The sequence below is a fragment of the Maniola hyperantus genome, chromosome 16 (genome assembly GCF_902806685.2).
Source record: "Maniola hyperantus chromosome 16, iAphHyp1.2, whole genome shotgun sequence".
Classification (NCBI taxonomy): Eukaryota; Metazoa; Arthropoda; class Insecta; order Lepidoptera; family Nymphalidae; genus Maniola; species Maniola hyperantus.
In genome coordinates, this window is record NC_048551.1 from 1,014,076 (window position 1) to 1,031,658 (window position 17,583).

General features: G+C 37.8%; 1 protein-coding gene across 1 annotated transcript in view; it reads left to right on the forward strand.

Moving 5' to 3' along the window:
* The first annotated feature begins 15,560 nt into the window (after nt 1-15,560).
* The window catches only part of LOC117989464 (dopamine D2-like receptor), a 161,096-nt gene continuing 159,073 nt past the window's right edge, over nt 15,561-17,583 (forward strand). Inside the window, exon 1 of the mRNA XM_034976837.2 lies at nt 15,561-15,715. The gene's annotated coding sequence lies outside the window, so the exon portion shown is untranslated. The remainder of the gene's footprint in view (nt 15,716-17,583) is intronic.

A 17,583-nucleotide genomic window follows, 5' to 3' on the forward strand; every position in this document is an offset into this window, starting at 1 on the left:
TGTGAGTTGATGTTTTAGTAAGCTAAAGAAATTTTCACTTCAAAGTTCTTATTATGAAGACTAAAATTCTTGAAAATATGGCGTCTAAAGAGCGAATTCTGGCGGAAGTCATAAAAGTGCGACAACCACTCACCGTGAGACGTGCCCCGACTGCCTTATTGAATTCCATTCCAATAATCGATTGGAAAGAAATAAAATTCCAGTCAAATTAAATCACGCTTCGATCTCGCCCTAATTCCAATATCCAGGAACATGAGACGCCAAAATATTATTACGCTACGGGATAAATTATATTGACCGTACTATAATATAATTTAAAATAACCCGTAGTTTAAAATAAGCTTTAATTTGAATCGCACTTGGCTGTGTTTTTTTTCTATAGAGATAGCGAGCAAACGAGCAGGCGGGTTACCTGATGTTAAGTGATTACCGCCGCCCATGAACATTTGCAGCACCAAAGGAACCGCCGATGCGTTGCCGGCCTTTTAGGAATTTGTTGGTCCGCCCCTTGAATAACTCCATGTTGTAATCTAGTGGGAACACCGCCGATGGGAGTTGGTTCCACAGTTTGCACGTGCGTGGAAAGAAGGATCTGGCGCAGCGGACGATCGAAGTGCACCAAACACCCAGGTGGTGAGGGTGAAATTCCTTACAGTGGCGCGCGGTGCGGTTGTAGAAAAATGGTTTTCGATTATATAGCTATGTGTAGGGTAGGTTAGCCAGTAAGTAGAGTGTAAGAAATGGTAACGTTTCAGGTGTACCTACGTAGAGAATATGCTTTTTGAATAGCAATAACTGGTAAAATCTGCACTTCAATTTTCTTTTTTTACCGTATTTAAAGATTTTCTGCTAAGAAAGGGTTTTCAGTACATCTACACAAGCAAAACCTTATAATCTCAATATATAAAAATGAATCAGTGAATGTGTTGCTGATCGCAAATCTCGAGAACAGCTGAACCGATTTCGCTAATTCCTTTTTTATAAAATTCCTTTAAGTACGGGGATGGTTCTTACGGAGAATTTTTTTAAAAAATTGCCTGAAAAAGAATCGATTGTTAGGCAGTACGAAGTTCGCCCGGTCAGCTAGTAATACCTATAATAATCTTCGAAAAAAGAAACACAGTGACATCAGCTGTTGTTGAAGTCGGAAAATAGTAAAAACAATTGTCTGTAAAGCTTGGAGGCTCATAGCTTTTTAGCGTCATCTATTGGCATTTAATGTTATCATAACGTAACGTCTATCGTTTCAGTGACAACCAGCTTTTCAGCAAATATAGTTTAGTTTCAAGTTCTTCCAGTTTTCACTAGATGGCACATCTTTGGAGTATTTATTTTTTACTAGCCGTCCGCAACATCGTTCGAGTGGACTTAGGTTTTTCTTTCTTTCTTTTTAACCCCATGGAAATTCATTTATTTCCCTTGTAGTTATCATACGTCTCCTGGATAGGTACATATCTCATAAATCTCTAATCTAAATAATATATAAAAGGAAAAGCTGACTGACTGGCTGACTAATCTATCAACGCACAGCTCAAACTACTGGACAGATCGGGCTGAAATTTGGCATGCAGAATTTCAGATAGCTATTATACTAAGAAAAGATTTTTTATTTATGTAATACAACCCCTATGGGGGTAAAATAGGGGTTTGAAATTTGTGTAGTTCATAAGCTATTAGTAAATATTATAATGTCACGACAACATCATTCATCATCATCATGATCAACTCATCGCCGGCTCACTGCAGAGCACGGGTCTCCTCTCAGAGTGAGAAGGGTTTGGCCAAAGACTACTACGCTGGCCATGTGTAAATTAGTAGACTTCACACACCTTTGCGAACATTATGGAGAACTCTCAGGCATGCAGGTTTCCTCACGATGTTTTCCTTCACCGTTAAAGCAAGTGATCGAAAAGTTAGAGGTGCGTGCCCGGGATCGAACCCCCGACCTCCGATTAGAAGGCGGACTTCCTAACCACTAGGCTATTACAGCAGATTATTAGGTTGGTTTTGTGTAGAATTGCCTCACATTACTTAAAGATTTTTTTCTTTATTCTTAACATAAATAAGGCAAAGTTAGTTTTATTTATTACCATAGGTATCCAGGGGTGACTTATGACCATGGCTTCCCGTAGCTCGCGTGTTTTCAACATATTATTGTTACTTTACCCGTTGAGCTATTGAGCCTCAATAGCTCAACGGGTAAAGCGGGGAAACGCTTAAACGCTTGGCAGTAGGTACGGCTTTTGACGGTATGGTGGTAACTAGCCACGCCCGAAGCCTCCTACCAGACTAGACCAGAGAAAATTTAGAAATTAGAAAATTCCAAATTACCCCTGCCGAGAATCGAATCCGGGACCTCCCACTAATAAGACTACAGTTTCACCAATACACCAGTGAGTTCATAATCTTTATCCCACCCAGGCCTTTCAGGAATTTGTTGGTTTGTCCCTTGAATAACCCCATGTTGTAATCTAGTGGGAACACCGGACCCTCCGACTGGGAAGTTCGTCTTATGTTTCCATCCTTATGTCGTCGACATCCCATCTACACGCACGAAACGTTTTGCGTCATCATTCCTGATACGCATGGCTAAGGTTTGGAATACTCTTCCACGATATGTGTTTCCTACCAATTACAACCCGGGTATCTTTAAAACAAGAGTGAATAGGCATCTTCTAGGTAAACACGTCTCATCTTAGGCCACGTGATCACTGTCCATCAGGTGTGATTGTGGTCAAGCGTTTGCCTATAATGAAAAAAAAAATCTAAAAAGTTAGAGACCCGGGATCGAAACCCCGACCTTCCGAGTAGACTTATTACCATAGCTTTCCGCTGATCGCGTGATCTCAACTTATTATCGCACTACTTACTGACTGACCTTCGTCAGGAGTAAGAAGTACAAGATTTATTGCTTCGGAAGGTATGTGAGCGTATGCTACAGTTTCGCTATTTATTTAATTAGATAATTACACTCATTTAATTTTCACGGTCATGCCTGTCGTAGAGGCGATGGCCGTTGGAGCCGGAAAGTCCTTGAGTGGAGACCGCGTTAGCAAGCGTAGTGTGGGACGCCCTTCAGCACGATGGACCGACGATATAAAGAGGCTGGCGGGAAGTGGCTGGGTGAGGAAGGCTGAGGACCGGGTGTGGTGGCGCTCTTTAGGGAAGGCCTATGTCCAACAGTGGACGTCCACAGGCTGATGATGATGATGATGATGATGAATTATAATTAATTATAATATAATTAATCAATTATATATAGATTATTATTATTTTCTTTTTTTTCATGTTTAAACCTAAGTTCATCTATATATGTAAATGTCACTGACTGGTAAGCATCTCCTGGCTGGGCAGAGCTGGTAAGTTAATTAACTTTATTTAACAATAGGTAAATGAGGCAAGCCTAGTCAGGTGATGACTAACAAGTCAAGCCTAGTCCTAGTCCTAGACTTAGGTCTACTTAATTGTTAGATATTAATTGTTCTTTATCTGTATTATTAATATTTTGTGTTCCTTATATAATTTATGTCAGCACTCAGCAACTTAAAGGCAATAAAATTTATGATTTGCACGGAATTCAAATGTGATGAAATTGCTGGAAAATAAATGGTTTTTTCTCTACTTTGGATTTTTAAAATGAATTTAATATATTTTACAAGGACTTATGGCATAGTTGCGATATAATGCAACAGCGCAAAATATATTTTTGCGATTTCCGTAAAAATAGTCCAGTTTTAAAGTTACACGGGCTCAAGAATTTACATACACATTGTTAAACGCGAGCCAGACTCGCGCACCGAGGGTTCCGTACTGCAGTCGTATTTTTTCAACATTTTGCACGATAGATCAAAAAACTATAATACATAAAAATAAATAAAATTCTGCTTTAGAATGTACAGGTAAAAGCCCTTTCATATAATAATATACCCCTTAGTATAATTATCTTACTTTGAATTTATTAATTTATTTTTTTAACTACAAATTCACTCTAAAGACCTACCTACCTACCAAATTTCATGATTCTAGGTCAACGGGAAGTACCCTCTAGGTTTCTTGACAGACAGACAACAAAGTGATCGTATAAGGGTTCCGTTATTCCTTTTGAGGTACGGAACCCTAAAAAGGTCCCAACTCAGCATAATGCTGTATGCCATGCACATATACAAAAGCATACAGCGCTGGTTTTCTGCCGGAACCCCGATTCGGAGTAGGTACGTATTCTTTTAAAATACTGAAAATATAACTAACTAATAAAAGGTTATGAAGCTAACTCACAATTTCTAAAAAAAACAATTTAATAAAGTGCCCAGTCTTATATTATTCACTCAGTTTAGTTTAACAACGGTGTTTAGTTAGTTTTATTGAAACCTGCTTTTATAGGGGTATGAAATTGAGCGTTACCATTAGAAAATCTATGGAAAGTATTGATGCGTGTTTTCATCCACTACATCGTCACTTACTGCTAGGTGAGATTGCAACCATGGGCTAACTGATGGCAAAACATGCATAGAATTAGGGTTTTACAAATCCTGTGGGAAAACTTTGATTTTCCGAGATAAAAGAAGCCTATGTCCGTCTCCAGAATGCACACTGTTTTTATAATAGAAGTAGATGATATTGAAGATTAGGTTAATTCTATAATCTAATTTGAACCGCAAGGATATGGAACACCCTTCCAGCATCAGTTTTCCCCTCCACTTTTAATACGGCTACCTTCAAGTCAAGAGTGAATATAGGCATCTTCTAGGCAAGCACGCTCCATCTAAGGCTGCATCAACACTTGCCAGCAAGTCGATTGCGATTGCTAGAGTTTTTCCCATTACTTTTAACACCGGTACCTTCAACTTCAAGTCAAGAGTGAATAGGTAGGCATCTTCTAAGCAAGTTCGCTCCATCTTCACTTGCCAGCAAGTCTAATTAGTACAGCCAAGCGCTAGTCTATAAATAAAAAATAAAAACCATGGTAGTGAGCCAAGATTCACCGGTACGGAGCCAGGCGGCGTGGTCGCTCGTAAAAAGCAAGTTTTACAGTCTGATTCTGCATTGTATGCATTTTGCATGTGCACGAGTCGGATTTATGGGCCGGGACGCGGCGGGACGCGGCCGGGACGCGGCCGGGACGCCCGGGATAGGACGCGTAATAAACGAACACGTAGATTTATTAGTTCCTTTATTATACAGGACCTAAAAATACTCATTAACTTTTATGAAAATACTGTATAAATTTTTTGGCAACTATTTTTATGCGATTGCTTACTTACTCGTCGCGCCTTTGCTCGTACGATCGTCATCATCATTATCAAGCAATGGCCATCCACAGCCGGAAAAACGTGAGAGACCTAAGACTGCTGGAGATAGGTAGGGACTTCCAGATGCCACGCGGTATTGCGCCGCCTGAATTCAGCGGCTCCCTGCGATTCGTTTGATGTTGTTTGTTCATCTGGTGGGCGGTCTTCCAAAGCTGCGTTTTCCGGTGCGAGGTTGCCATTTTCAGTACCTTTGGGACCCCAACGTCTATCGGCTTTTCAAATTAAGTGCCCTGCCCATTGCCACTTCAGCTTCGCAACCTCAGCTATAGTCTGCTTTGGAAGACTTCTTTAAACTTCTAGATTGGGACGGACTTGGCATTAACATCAACGACGAGAGGTACATCACTGACCTTCGGTATTCTTTATTTTTATGTGACTTTAACACAACAGTATTATAGAAAATTGCGCTACGTAACATACGAAACATTCAAAATAACTTTAAATACACATAAAAGATTGCGAACCGGCAGGAATCGAACCCGCGTCTCCTGGGATCGCGCCCGACGCTCTAACCACTAAGCTACAGCCCGCTTACTGCCAGTGACGAAATTTGTGATGTGTATGCTCACTCAGTACTGAAGCGACTGTTTCTGCCATCTAGTAGCGACATCTTTTTGCAGTTATCGAAACCGATGTGTATTTAAAGTTATTAAGAAATTTCCTTCAAGTGTAGGTGAAACACTATAAAAATTATAAAAATATACGAAATATTGTTTTGCTTCAAATACCCACAATCCTGCAATGCTGTTTTAAAACCCTCTTTCACTTAAAATAAACAATAAAACTGAATGGAATATAATACAGTACCTAGTTCTGCAAGATGAATTTACTAAAACTAGGTTTACGACTGTCTAAGCTACACAGCTGCACTCACTCTTCTCTAAACAACGGTAAGTGTTTAAAAACAATACAATTTTAAAGAAGCCGGGCCGAGTCAGTTACTTAGTAGCTCTATGCAATTGGGTATTTTCCTACTTTTGATTTTGATAAATATTATTACTTTATTATAAACTAGGATAAAAATAATGACGTACGCTGAAAAAAATATTAAAATCCAACAAAGATTTACAAACTTACAGGCATTTTAATTTTGGATTGGGGTGGTCTTCTATCCCTTTCTCGCAAAACGAAAGTTTGTGTGAAACCGCACGAAGCTACTATGGCATTAGTAAGGTGTGACATCAAAATGCTATATCGCTATCTCTGTCTAATCAGAAATATTTAAATGCTTATAACTTGTTTGTTATTTGATCGATTTTATTAGTTTTTTTCAGTTTACGTCATTATTTTTATCCTAGTTTATAATAATGTATAAAAAAAACTTTAGTCAAATACCCAATTAAGTTAGGTATTTTAAGTACCTAAGGTTTAATTCAGGGTGTTAGCTCAATGTAATTATTATTTTTATTGTTACCTAGCAACAGTGCAACATTGTTTGGGAAGCACTGCTGTTGTGGGCAGTACAGTCGTAATGTTTATTGTGGAGCTAGGTTTTGGAGTTTAGTTAGGGATTACAATGTAGAACAAATTCCATACCATTGTTAAGTTACTGCACAAGTTAGGTACTTTGTTGTTTGTAAGGATATCCGTTATCAGTCTAGTGCTGACGGCAGCCACGCGCATTAGCAATTTGCGGGACTTATACGTAATCCCATACAAATGACAAAGACAAAAAGTCCGTGGGCGTTAACCATTTTGTGTGACCGACCAATCACAAACATGCTATTTTTCCGTATTAACTTTTTTCCATGGAAAGAGTAGTACGAAAAACATAGGCATAGGCATAAAATATGCGAAAGTGTGTCTGTCCGTCTGTCTGCTAACTTTTCAAGATCGTTTACACAATTTTGATTAAATTTGATACAAATATAGCTTGCATTTCGGGGTAGGACATAGGCTACTTTGGTAGGTACTAAAAAGTTTACACGATTTTGATTGAATTTGATACAAATATAGTTTGCTTCTCGGGGTAGGACATAGGCTACTTTGGTAGGTACTGAAAAAGTTTACACGATTTTGATTGAATTTGATACAAATATAGCTTGCATCTCGGGGTAGGACATAGGCTACTTTGGTAGGTACTGAAAAAGTTTACACGATTTTGATTAAATTTGATACTTGTATAGCTTGCATCTCGGGGTAGACATTGGTCTTAAAAAATCAAAGAGTACCTACGCGATTTGAAAAAAGTCTAAAATCGTATGAGTGAAGTGGCGGGCATAAGTATATTGAAGTCGGTTTCTATTTTATTTTTGAATTTTTTTATTGTATAAAAATACCAGTGGGAATGTATTTTACCACACATATCCCATTACTCGTTATGTATCGATTCGACTACATTCGAATATCTGAATCTATCTTCATTTCGCGAGCAATTATGAAAAGTAAACGCTTTTTCCGAACGAGCGGGAAACTTATAAATACAGGCATTTATTTTACCTGCCTGAAACCATAATAGCCTAGTGGTTAAGGCTATTCTGGAGGTCAGGGTTCAATCCCGGGCACATGACTCTAATAATTTTTCGAAGTTTATTAATAAACTAGGTGACGCCGTTCGTCCGCGTGGATTTAGGTTTTTCAAAATCCCATAGGAAATCTTTGATTTTCGGGCCTAAGTAGTAGCCTATGTGTTAATCGAGGGTATAATCTCTATCTCCATTCCGAATTTCAGCCAAATCGGTTTTGTAGTTTTTGCGTGAAAGAGTAACAAACATACACACAAACACTCATACATACACACAAACTTTCGCCTTTACAATATTGGTGTGACATTTCTTGTTTTAACGCTGAAGAAAATCATGCATATCTGAGAGTTCTCTATAATGTTCTCAAAGTGTATGAAGTCTGCCAATTCGTACTGGACCAGCTTTGTGGACTATGGCTCAAGTGTTTCTCGTTTGGTAGCCCCAGATACCACGGTGCCGCGACTAGTAACGCCTCTGATGGTGTCCTAATGAAATATTGACCTAAAGTTATGATATTCGCCACAGCCAAAACTAATATAATTATACGTGACAAAATATAAGGTCACAGTTAATTAATCACCTTTCAGAATTGAACGGCACGTGCAAAATGCTCATACATAATACATTTAGCGAGATCTAGCTCGGGCAATTAGCAATATAGCACAGATAGCATGTGAAAATTTATGTGATAGCCTTTTGATATTATGTAAGACTTGCTATTTCTGTGAATATTCACGAAGCAAAATCTCTCAAAGTTATAAAAATATTACATTTAATCCCGCTTTGTTCTTTATATTTAGTGTGCGAATGGTCATTGACTCAAGTTAAAGAGCGCGTAAGCGAGAAGACTCGCTTCCCTGAGTGTTGGAAATAGATAAACGTCTAGTCAAAATTAATAATTTTACGTGACAAAATATAAGGCCACAGTTAATTAATCACCTTTCAGTATTGAAAGGCACGTGCAAAATGCCCATACATAATACATTTAGCGAGATCTAGCTCGGGCATTACCAGTAACTAAACGCTACTACCGAGCGAGTAGAGACGAACTATTTCACAGATAGCATGTGAAAAATCATGTAAAAAGCCTTTTCATGTTATATTAAGTACCTAACTTGAGTTATATAAACATACCAGTAGTAAAGTTAAATATTGATCACAACGTGCAGAGGTTTAACGAGATATTTTTTACCTTTTATAATAACCTAACTGCAATATTAACTTGATTAGGGCACAATAATTGCTAATGCAACCACTCAATCAAAATGGCGACCCAAACACAAAAAGCATTTAATAGTCGGTCGAGTCTCGAGTCGGAACGAGACTGGCTTAAAAACCATCAACCACCCGCATTTATACAATCGACTCAAGATGGCTTTCTCGCAACATATCACGTGACTTCCGTTTCTAATTGCGATAACATTGTAACGTAAAAAATCGCCTGATAATGAAAAAATCACCATATGAAAAAGGATTAATTTTGGCAATCATGGCCATCGCTACTAGCAAGAATCTCATTAACATACTCCTCTTGACTATTTTTACTCTTATTCTATTATAGGTTTTATTTCCAGACGAGCATCAAACTTGATTTAACTACATGACTATTTTTTCTCCTATTCTATCTATTATATAGGTTTTATTCATAGACGAGAATCATAAGTTGATTTATCTACTTGACTATTTTTTCTCTTATTCTATTATAGGTTTTATTTCTAGACGAGCATCAAACTTGATTTAACTACCTACATGACTATTTTTTCTCCTATTCTATCTATTATAGGTTTTATTCGTAGACGAGAATCATAAATTGATTTATCTACTTGACTATTTTTTCTCTTATTCTATTATAGGTTTTATTTCTAGACGAGCATCATAAGTTGATTAAACTACATGACTGAAGAGTACCTACATATTATTGGATTCGTTCTTTGAAGAATAAAAAGAACTTAATTAAAAGTTTATCTAAACATATTTTTCAAAGACGTAGGAATATTTTAGCGTTTAAACTATCGTGAGTGATTTCCATTATATTATATAGTATATTTCTACGGCTATACTCACGTATCCAGTCGACGTTAGCCCGACTAGTTAAAGATAAAGGACCCCGGATGGGTTCGAAACTAGTCGGGCTAGCATCGACTGGATACGTGAGTATAGCCATAGAAATACACTATATATAACGTAGGAATATAATATTTATTCAATCGCTAAATAAACTTTGGCTGACGAATAACAATGTCAAAACATCTACCATTTATTATGTCTAGCTTGGAAAATTACTATTATTTTCTTTTAATATTACTCTTTACTTGGGACCTACCATACCTATTATTGATTGATTCGTTGAGTGAAAAATCTTTCTCTTTTCTACTATTCTACTATTCTACCTACCATTATAATATTAATGAAATAAATGCTCAGTAAGTATGTCTGTTTATTTGTTATAGACAGCTCAAACACTCAACCGATGTTAACCAAACTTTGCATAGAGATAGCTTGCAATCTGTAAGAAACTTTTTACCCTAAAATCACAATATGAACTCTCAGGCGAAAACTAGTCTAAAAAATATTTTAAACTAGATGATGCCTGATTTAGGTTTTTGAAAATCCCGTGGGAACTCTTTCATTTTCCGCGATAAAAAATAGCTTATGTTACTCTCCGTCCTTTCAACTATCTCTATGCCAAAATTGAAGTCGATTGTTTGCTTAGTTAGGGCGTGAAGGAAGGACAAACAAACAAAACACTTTCCCATTTATAATATTAGTATAGATGCTCCATCATCCATACTTAGATAATAAATGCGAAAGTGTGTCTGTCTGTCTGTCTGCTAGCCTTTCACGGCTCATCCGTTCAACCCATTTTGACGAAATTTGGTACAGAGATAGCTCGCATACCGTGGAAGGACATAGGCTACTTTTTATCCCGGAAAACCAAAGAGTTCCCACGGGATTCAAAAAAACCTAAATCCACGCGTACGAAGTCGCGGGCGTCATCTAGTCCTAAATAAACTACGTCAACATGAGAATTAACTTTGACTTTGTATGAAAGTTTTAATTAAAGTTAATGATCGTTTTGTTAGCAGAAAAATATTCTCATCATCGTCAACTAAACGAGATTGTAACATGGATTTATAACAAACATCAATCATAGCACCCAGTCGGAGATATCGATAGATGTTATATTAGTAACAGATAGGATAAAGCGAGAAAATCATAAATTAAGAAAAAAAGAGCCATTTGGCTACTTAGGTAAAAGTTATTCAAGATAACTTTAACAAAAAAGCGTAGACATTCTCTGCATAGAATTCTGCGGAACCAAAAATATGACTAGCATTGATATGTCTAAAATAATTGTATAAAATTTCCGTTCCAACTGAACGTGACATAGGCAAATTTGTATTAGTATTTGTATTTATTTATTTTTTCGATTTAGATTACAAGCGCTTACGAAAGTCAGATCGGCATAGTGAAATACAATAATAAAATAATTGTACAAAATATGGCATAGAATCTAGATAATACTAGTTAAAATGGCATAAAAATTACTAAGTTACCCACGCACCTTGTCATTTAGAAATTAAATAGTCCACCAAATGGTAGTCAAATGCGGATGTGCAGACTTCACACCCATTATGGAGAACTCTCAGGCGTGCAGGACCCATTACGATATTCAATGATCATTCTTAAAGCGGTTAATGACTAATTTACTGTAAGTAGCAAAGGTTAAAACGGTATACACGTATATATTCTTACAAAAGCTGCTCTATCTTTAAGAGAAATCTCTTAGTGCCAGGCAGATTGCAACGCATTTTGGCATCGACTTTAGCCAAATATTTTCCTGCTTGTCATTTTTTACCTTTAATGTCTCCCGGAAAAATCTTTTTTTTCTAAAATGTGCCTTTAAAAGGTAATCGCTTTCGCAAGAATTTCGTTTGTTCATACTTTTTAACTTTTTTTTACCCTATTGCGTGACAGCACAGACAGAATAATATTTTTCACGGCTATCTGGGATGGTATAAGATGGGATGGTATGTGGGATTTTTTAAATCCTCAAAGTTTAAGTACAATAACTGGCTTGCAGTTTATCTACGTGATCAAATCAGAAATGAGGAGATCCGTAGGAGAACTAGAGTAACCGACATAGCTCAACGGGTTGCGAAGCTGAAGTGGCAATGGGCAGGGCACATAGTTCGTACAACCGATAGACGTTGGGGTCCCAAGGTGCTGGAATGGCGACCTCGCACCGGAAGACGCAGCGTTGGAAGAGTTCCCACTAGGTGGACGGACGACATCAGACGAGTTGCAGGGAGCCGCTGGATTCAGGCGGCGCAAGACCGCGGCGTGTGGACGTCCCTATGTAGCTAGCAGTGGACGTCTATTGGTTTGGTATTTCTTTCACTTGAAAATCTTCTATTTTTGAACTCGGTTAAAACGATGCAAGGTTGGAACTGCTCGGAGAAGTTTTCTCAAAGAATGGAATATTGTTGTATCACTAATTGGTCCTTAAACCCGCTTGTACTAACAATGAGAATTTATAACTGTTTCTTTTGATATAAAAGAACCTAACTTTAAAAATAAATACCTAATTCACAAAGCGTTTCTCAAAAGTGCATAAGTGATAAGGCACGTTTCAATATTTCGTAAAAAAAAGGAGTTCAATTTGCAAATCAATTTGTAATTGTGTATTATAAGGTCTACATCTCCTGAGGATGCTCCGGTGTCGGGGCGAAACGTGCGTCGAGTGTGTTTTGGGGTTTGTGTGGTGGTGCGGGTGCGTATTCCTTGCCTGGTAGCTGCTTTTCCCTGCATGGTTAGCAGTGGGAGGGCGGGCGGTGCATTTCGCATGCTGCATGTTGCATCATACAGATTCGACCTGTTTCAGCGGATTATAGCAAATTAAGCTTTTGGTTTATTGTATATTCATATTATGTGTGTAAGTTTCTTTGCACCATCATAACTCCTGAATGCCTGAACAGGTTTTGATGTACCTACCTAAAATGGGGTAGCCTGTATGTAGCTGTGGTAGCCTAGTGGTTAGGACGTCCGCCTTCCAATCGGAGGTCGGGGGTTCGATCCCGGGCACGCACCTCTAACTTTTCGGAGTTATGTGCGTTTTTAAGTAATTAAAATATCACTTGCTTTACCGGTGAAGGAAAACATCGTGAGGAAACCTGCATACCTGAGAGTTCTCCATAATGTTCTCAAAGGTGTGTGAAGTCTGCCAATCCGCACATGGCCAGCGTGGTAGACTATGGCCGAAACCCTTCTCAGTCTGAGAGGAGACCCGTGCTCTGTAGTGAGCCAGTGATGGGTTGATCATGATGATGATGATGAATGGGGTATCGTTAAAAAATACAACGTGAAAACGTAAGGCTACCCGTTGAAAATTCAAATACATCTTTATGTACATCATCTCAAATGGTTATTTAACTTTTAAATTCATAAAATTAAAAGTTAAAACATATTAAACTGTCTCAAACGATTCAAACTGTTTCTTTGCAAAGTAAACACTTTAGAAGTCCGACTAGAGAACGTTCGGTAAACAATTTTGTATTCAGGTAGGTATTAACTTACAGTAGCTTACAGTAGAATAGTTTTAAATTGCAGGTCAATGAACGCTGTACTTTACTGATGTCTGGATAGCCGAGAGGTATATAAATAAGAGTAATCAATTTTTTTTGATCAATTGAATTTATTTCTATTAAGTTTAAGTAGACACGTTCGAATAGAATTATTATTATTATGTATATTATTTTTAAGACTAAATAATGTACCTATAGATAGATTCATTGTTATATATAAATAATAGTTATTTAATCTAAATATATAAAATGAAAAGGTGACTGACTGACTGACTGATCTATCAATGCACAGCTCAAACAACTGGACGGATCGGACTGAAATTTGGCATGCAGATAGCTATTATGACATACACATATGATTCGCGAAAGGATTTTCAAAAATATAGCCCATAAGAGGGTAAAATAGGGGATTGAAATTTGTGCAATCCACGTGGATAAAGTCGCGGGCATAAGCTAGTCAAATCAAAAACCACTCGACCGATTTCAAAAATAATTTCACCATTAGAAAGCTACATCATTCCCCATTGACATAGGCTATTTTTAATTAGAGATCCGTACGAAAATTGAAATAAGCTGGCCGTGCGAAGCCGGGGCGAGCCACTAGTATACTATAATATTGCGTACATACCTACCTACAACTAAAGCACTGGCGGAGATAGAACATAAAAGGAAAATGCTTTCCCAAGTGTAAAATTTTGTCTATAAAGCGTGAGCGGAAATTCTTCAATTTTAGTTTATGAAGTTTTCTGCAACGGTAGACTTCTACCTGGGAGATTAAAACTGTACGTGGGAATTCAGTACTTTGTACCTGCGAAGTAATACCTGTGGAACAAGTGGAAAACGACTAACTGTCGGCGATTTTCTCTCTCAAGAAACGCACAATAAATGTAGGTACATTTTGTGTAAACGAAAGAGATGCATATATCAAAAGTTGCTCTCTGACTGTTCACACTGTCGTCAACGGCTCGCTTTACTAGTTTTGTCGCTGAGTGACGAGCTTTCCAAAATAAACTCGCTTAGCGATATTCGTTCAGCGATGCTCACTCGCTTGAGCACGTGTAACGCAGGTTTGCACAGGTCTGAGCGACCGCGGGCGTATGGCGCGAGTAATCGCTCATCGCACTTGCATACTCGCTTATAGCCCGGCGACAAAACTATCGAAACTACACACTCGCTTCCCGTTGATCGCCAACTCGTTTAAGTTTCTAGTTCTACTCGTTTCGCGTTCATCGTCGGCGGTCGGACCGCCTGCCTCAGGAAAGTTCTTATTTCCACGCATTTTTGAAGCAAAGCTTCTTAACGGACTTTTGGATGGGAACCTAAAGTGTATGATGAGGTGCGGAGCTCCACCCGATATTTTGATTGAGGTGGAAATCGTACAAAATGGTATTTTGGTTCTTAGGACTCGAGTTTATTTACCTATGTATGTCTAACTTTACGCTGAAATATTATAGTAAATTGTTTCGGTCATTTTTTTTATTTTAATATACCAATTAGCCATGTCACAGACGTATACATTTTCGCATTTATAAATTACTAGCTTATGCTCGCGACTTCGTCCGCGTGGACTACAAAATTTCAAACCCCTATTTCACCCCCTTAGGAGTTGAATTTTCATAATAGCTATCTGCATGCCAAATTTCAGCCCGATCCGTCCAGTAGTTTGAGCTGTGCGTTGATAGATCAGTCAGTCAGTCAGTCAGTCAGTCAGTCAGTCAGTCAGTCAGTCAGTCACCTTTTCCTTTTATATATATAGACTAGCTTATACCCGCGACTTCGTCCGCGTGGACTACACAACGAACGACTATATTAATAAGGGTTGGATTTTCAAAAATCCTTTCTTAGCGGATGCTTATGTCATAATAGCTATCTGCATGCCAAATGCCCGATCCATCCACTAGTTTGAGCTGTATGTTGATAGATCAGTCAGTCAGTCAGTCAGTCACCTTTTCGTTTTACATAATATTTAGAAGTATGAATTATTATGGAAGTATACTAGATTCTGGCCCATCAAAATCAAATGAAACAATGTTGAATGAAAATATTTAATAAAAATATGTACCTAAGCAACAGAGTTGCATGCACATATTTCCACGTCAAATGAAAAATACTTTGTTACAAAAGTTTGACAACCACTGCGCTTGTGCGCGGGAAACGAAATAATCCCTCAGTTGTATGAAAACCACCCTTGAAGGTAGACGGGTCCTCTAAACTTTGAGAATAAAGGGTGAGATCGCGAACTCAAAAAGTATAAAGTTTAAAAACAATACATATGCACTTCGGTGGTTCTCAAAGTGAGGTGTTAGTGTTTTGAATTTAAATGTAGAAGTTTTCCGTGGAAACTTGTTTGTCTGTGGTAAGTAATTTTTGTATTTTTCACTTATTTTACTGAAATTAAACTCTTTGTTTCTATTTAATTTAACTATTGTTCAATGCATTAAATGTGTTGAAATTTGTGTTAAATATTTATATTTGAAAATATAGGTTTTGTCATTTCATCAGATTAATTAGAATTTATTTATAGAATTAATAGAATTAGATTAGACTAAAAAAAGTGATATATAACGTTTTGGTGGTAATGTAATCCATACTAATATTATAAATGCGAAAGTGTGTCTTTCTGTCTGTCTGCTAGCTTTTCACGGCCCAACAGTTTAACCGATTTTGATGAAATTTGGTGAAGACCTTTCATATGATCCCCACTTTATATAGCTATCTTACTTAGAAAATTGAAAATACTAATTATTAGTTCATGACCACAATTTAATTTTTTTATTGTGTGATCTAACCCTAAATTCACGGTTTTCAGATTTTTCCCCAAATGTTAGCTATAAGATCTACCTACCTGCCAAATTTCATGATTCTAGGTCAACGGGAAGTACCCTGTAGGTTTCTTGATAGACAGACGGACAGACAGACAGACAGAAAACAAAGTGATCCTATAAGGGTTCCATTTTTCCTTTTGAGGTACGGAACCCTAAAAACGCGAAAAAAAAGTTTAAAAAAACCTAAAATTTTTGCTAGCGTCTGGTTACACCTTGTATAACGGACAAAAATAGTTTGGAAAAAGCTTTTTGGTTTTTTATACATAGATTTTAGACTATGATTTTACTAATGACCTACTCATAGAGTAATTTTTGGACTTGATATATGGCCGGAAGCTACATAGGTCACAAGCTACTTAATAAAATGAATGCTATTTGTACACGCGAGTGGAATATACGCACCGAAGCCAGAATGTTTCCCACCAAAATATTGTCTAATAAATTTCACACAATATCACGTAATTCAATTTGAAATATGATTTACTGAGGGTTGTAACCACGAGATGCCGCATCTCTACATAGTCTAAATATACATATAAAAGGGAAAGGTGACTGACTGACTGGCTGACTGACTGATCTATCAACGCACAGCTCAAACGGACGCATTGGGATGTTTGGCATGCAGATAGCTATTATAACGTAGATCCGCTGAGAAAGGATTTTTGAAAATGAAACCCCGCCCTGGGGGCTAAAATAGAGGCTTGAAATTTCTTTAATCCACGTGGACGAAGTCGCGTGAATAAGTTAGTAAATAAATATAAATAAGGATAGAGTCATTTTAAGACTTTGCGTGTAAAAATCTACAAAATAACATAAAATATGATATTTGTATCATCATCATCATCATCATCATCATCAGCCTGTGGACGTCCACTGTTGGACATAGGCCTTCCCTAAAGAGCGCCACCACACCCGGTCCTCAGCCTTCCTCATCCAGCCACTTCCCGCCAGCCTCTTTATATCGTCGGTCCATCGTGCTGGAGGGCGTCCCACACTACGCTTGCTTAAACGCGGTCTCCACTCAAGGACTTTCCGGCTCCAACGGCCATCGCCTCTACGACAGGCATGACCTGCCCACTGCCACTTCAGCTTGCTAATAGTTTGGGCTATGTCAGTGACCTTGGTTCTCCTGCGGATCTCCTCATTTCTGATATTTGTATACGCGAGTAAAATATCGCAGCCGACCACCTGCGGTTGAGTCTAATAGCTTTCCCGGAGCACGCCATGATGTTGCCAGCCGAAATATTATTATCTAATTAATTTCATACATTATGGGATTTAATTAGTTTGATTTATGGGAAGTAGAGGTTTATTATTGAGTTTTAATATTATATAATACGCGATCACGTCCAAGTGAGCTTTCAATGCAAGCTTAAAAGCTTGTGCCTAATTTAATAAG